At 34.2% G+C, this 5,000-nt stretch overlaps 1 non-coding gene across 1 annotated transcript; it reads right to left on the bottom strand.

Annotated features, from left to right (window-relative positions):
• Positions 1-1,056: 1,056 nt before the first annotated feature.
• On the bottom strand, positions 1,057-1,129 carry Trnar-acg (transfer RNA arginine (anticodon ACG)). Its single transcript has one exon. It is a non-coding gene; the product is annotated as a tRNA-Arg (tRNA).
• Positions 1,130-5,000: the final 3,871 nt, after the last annotated feature.

The raw sequence follows: 5,000 nt of genomic DNA, 5'->3' as shown, positions 1-5,000 counted from the left end.
TGACTGTGTTTATGTATTTATTTATTTACTCATCTTATTTCATCATTTATTTACTTTTTGCAGGGTTTAGAAAAACTCCAAGTAAAGCAGATTGGGGTTTATGTAACATCCGAGACAAACATTATTCCCCCCCCCAAAAAAAAAAAAATTATTTATGTATTCTTTTACATAACCTGAGGATGGGCTGATTTCTAAAAGGGGGAAAATGCTTTCTATGATACGAAACCAGGATTCTGTAACCATCATCATCATCATTAGCATCATCATCATCATTATTATTATTATTATTATTATTATTATTATTATTATTATTATTATTATTATTATTATTATTATTATGAGCACTAAATTGATAGAAAAATTATATAAACTCTCATCACTTTGAGAAAAATTAATGCATAGTTTCAGAGTGATATATAAATACATACGCAAATACTATACAAATCTTTTATATGGAAAAACAAAGAGATGTTTCCTCTTGCTAGTTAAGCATAACGAAAAACAATGTCCTCCAACCTTGTCCACGGAGGTCTATTATACTTTCCAATTAACAAATTGCAAACGCATCAAGCAGTGATGTATAACTGCCAAAAGAAAAAAAAATGAGTTCTCAATTGATCATATAAATAGAATGAGGTCTTGTGGATACAACACTAATGTAAATCGTGAAAGATAGGAGCGATCTAGCTATTAAAACTCTTATCTTGGTGTTGACAAAGTAAGTTTGTTCTAGACAGTTGCTGAAGCTTTCTGGTAACAAAGTTAGTTACTGGACAACTTCCAAGAGACAACTTCTAGGACACAACTTCCAAGAGACAGGAACGTGGCGGAAGGACTTCTCGGTAACTAAGGTCGTTAGCACAGCTCTCAGGAAAACCGAAGGACTCGATATCCTCCGACAATTCCTATCGATCTCAGCGGTAACTGATCACGATGCACAGCCAATGATTTGTCATCGCCCTGGGAGGTGGACGCGAACCCACCCGCGCCATCTGAGTGGCAAAAAGCCACGACACTAACCACCACACCAGCTGACCAGTATAAAAAGGAACACTGCGACCTTGCCAGGATTCGAACCTGGAATCTTCTGATCCGTAGTCAGACGCGTTATCCGTTGCGCCACAAGGCCGGTGAGTCGTGGCGATGTTATTGTTACTCAAGACGGCATTAGTCTGATAAAAACAAAAGAATGCTGCTTGCCTGTTCCCTCTTTCTAACTATTTAAACTGTTGTTTCGTAACTGTTGATGCATTCTTAAACTATTTAACTGTTGTGTCGTAACTGTTGATGCTCTCTTAAACTATTTAACTGTTGTATCGTAACTGTTGATGCTCTCTTAAACTATTTAACTGTTGTATCGTAACTGTATGTATATGGACATTACGAGATTGAATTTCCCAAGTTTCTTTGTTAAAAGTGATTTAGCTCATTTCATTTCTTACGCACTTCAATTTTTTATTATTATTTTTTTCACTAAAGAAGGACCTATTCAAAAACCTACCTATGCAAGGCATGACCATTCTGCTCTAATATAATATCCCGACTTCACCTGTTTCTTTGTTAAAAGTGATTTAGCTCATTTCATTTCCCACGCAATTTTTTTATACCACTAAAGAAGGACTTAATAAAAAACCTGGCTATGCAAGGCAAGGACCTTCTTCTGCTCTAATATACATAATTTACCGAGTTAACCATTGTGCAATTATATTTAGGGAAGGACATTTACCGCGTCTCCACATAGCAAACTTTCGTAACGCAGTCTGGCATAAAATAGATTACTCTTCCCTAGAAACCGAGGGTAGACAATTGAATTGTCAACGCAGAATCGAGCTTATTTCTGTGGATGAGAGCAAAGTCGAGTACGTCACTGCGACGCTAAATTAGCGGCCTGAAACCTTGTTGACACGAATGAATTCCACTTCAGGCAAAATGGAATTTCCCGGCTCGGCCCAAACGGCAGTAGGGTAGAATTATTCAGCTCGGCGAACAGGCTCGCTGAACGTAGAACGAATCCTGGACTGCGTCTTAACCTGATCACCTGAATTACATATTCTAAAGCATTGAATTTCTATTTCTTTTAAGCATGAATTTCTATTATATAAGCATGCATTTTTATTTTTCCTAGCATGCTTTTATTTCCTAAGTAATGAAATTTCTATTTCCTAAGCATTTGAATTTCTATTTCCTAAGCATGAATTTCTATTTCCTAAGCATGAATTTCTATTTCCTAAGTATGAATTTCTATTTCCTAAGCATGAATTTCTATTTCCTAAGCATGAATTTCTATTTTCTAAGTATGAATTTCTATTTTATAAGTATACTTTTTCATATTCTAAGGAATTTCTATTTTGTAATTATGAATTTCCATTTTCTAAGCATGAACTTCTATTTCCCAAGTATGAATTTCTATTTCCTAAGCATGAATTTCTATTTCCTAAGCATGAATTTCTATTTCCTAAGTATGAATTTCTATTTCCTAAGCATGAATTTCTATTTCCTAAGTATGAATTTCTATTTCCTAAGCATGAATTTCTATTTCCTAAGCATGAATTTCTATTTCCTAAGTATGAATTTCTATTTCCTAAGCATGAATTTATTTCCTAAGCATAATTTTCTATTTCCTAAGCATGAATTTCTATTTCCTAAGTATGAATTTCTATTTCCTAAGTATGAATTTCTATTTTCTAAGCTTGAATTTCTATTTCCTAAGCATGAATTTCTATTTCCTAAGCATGAATTTCTATTTTCTAAGTATGAATTTCTATTTCCTAAGCATGAATTTCTATTTTCTAAGCATGAATTTCTATTTCCTAAGCATGAATTTCGATTTCCTAAGCATGAATTTCTATTTCCTAAGCATGAATTTCTATTTCCTAAGCATGAATTTCTATTTTCTAAGTATGAATTTCTATTTTATAAGTATACTTTTTCATATTCTATGGAATTTCTATTTTGTAATTATGAATTTCCATTTTCTAAGCATGAATTTCTATTTCCCAAGTATGAATTTCTATTGTATAAGCCTGAAATTCTATTTTCTAAGAATTTCCATTTTCTAAGAATGAACTTCTATTTCCCAAGTATGAATTTCCATTCTATAAGCATGCATTTATATTTTTTCTGAGCACGAACAGCTATTTACTAAGCATGAATTTCTATTGTATAAGCCCGAATTTCTATTTTCTAAGAATTTCCATTTTCTAGGCATGAATTTAAATTTTCTAAGCATGAATTTCTAGTTTCTAAGCATGAGTTTCTATTTCTTAAGCATGAATTTATATTTCCTGAGCATGAATTCCCATTTACTAAGCATGAATTTCTATATTCTAAGAATGAGTTTCTATTTACTAAGCATGAATTTCTATTTTCAAAATGGCGCTTGGTTTTAGAATAACTCGCCTTCACAAAAGTATAACACGCGCATAATTACATCTGCGAATTTTAAAGAGAATGAAATAATAAAATAGAATTAGACCAATCCGGCAGGGTGTTAACTCGTAACAAATCATAAGACTTGCCTTTCAACCAGGAGTTGGCACGAAGCTATAAATAACGATTTTCCATTTCCTGTACTTCAACAAGTACCATTTAGTGAAGTTTACACGAGAGTTATTGCATCATTGCAACACGGCAATGCCTGAGCTTACTTGTTATGGGATAGGGTTGATATATTTTGCAACATAGCAGAAAGATTTTCTTGATTATCTGACGATGCCTTGCTGGAACTGTAACGTAAATATCTTTATTTCCACACTTTTCCCAGAAAGTAATCAGACTATACTCTGTTTTTTTCCATCTGTCCATCCGCTTTGGTGTTTGCGCATGGTAACACTGCGTCCCGGGCTATAAATAATATCCTGTTTCGAATATTAACTGTGCAATTCGCATACAGTAAATTATTAAAACACTTTTCAGTTGCAAATGTACACCCAGATATCCTTTTATTTACCTAAAACTTACACATTGCGTAACTATTTAAAGCCCCGGACGCAGTGTTACCATGCGAAAACACCACAGGCAGATGGACAGATGGAAAAAAACAGAGTATAGTGTCATTGGACAGCACCCGGACACTTTTAAGCGCCGAAGATATTATTACTATTACGCCAGAACTAGTCATTTTATGATTCCTGCCAAACTTCTTGTAGATGCCTAATTTACTGAACTGTATTTATGTTTGTTTGTTTGTATGTTGTTTTTACGTTGCATGGAATCAGTGGTTATTCAGCAACGGGACCAACGGCTCTACTTGACTTCCGAACCGCGTCGAGAGTGAACTTCTATCACCAGAAATACACATCTCTCACCCCTCAGTGGAATGCCCGAGAATCGAAGTCGCGGCCACTACATTCATGAAATGACGACCACTTTCGTTTATTAAGATCAGATGTGTCATTTTCTACTTACTAAAGCGTCCAGCCACACGTAATTGTGGATTAAATGAAAAGCAATGATTATATTATTAAACCTTTATCCATTCACCGCCGTCTATTACAGCCGTACGGAACAGTTGATCAATTAAAAATCAACCAAACGTATATAATTACTAAACCTTTATCCATTCACTGACAGCCTAAATAAAGACATAAACAGGGGGGGGGGGGGGGGGGGGGGGTGGGGGGTTCAGGTGATAATTTTTCATTCGAGGAATGTGGAAATCTCAGATTACGAAAACTTAAAAGGAAAGTTTGAAGATTTCTTCATCGACGTAATCTTTCGCCATCAGAAACGAGGATTCCCGGACTTCGTCACTGAAACCAAAGATTAATGGATTTGCGAGACATTTATAGGGGGACCTTATATATATATAATATATATATATATATATATATATATATATATATATATATATATATCAAACCCATGTTTTTTTTAAAGGACTTCCTTTAAGTTCTTTGTTTCGTTCGTCTGGGGGAATTGACTTGAAATTCAATCTTTCAAAGATTGTTATTATTATTATATTCTTTATTTACATATTTATTTCTATCACAGTCCTCCAA

This window comes from Macrobrachium nipponense, chromosome 38 (genome assembly GCF_015104395.2).
Source record: "Macrobrachium nipponense isolate FS-2020 chromosome 38, ASM1510439v2, whole genome shotgun sequence".
NCBI lineage: Eukaryota > Metazoa > Arthropoda > Malacostraca > Decapoda > Palaemonidae > Macrobrachium > Macrobrachium nipponense.
Note: the sequence above shows the minus strand (reverse complement) of the source record. Positions and strands in the feature narration are given on the sequence as shown.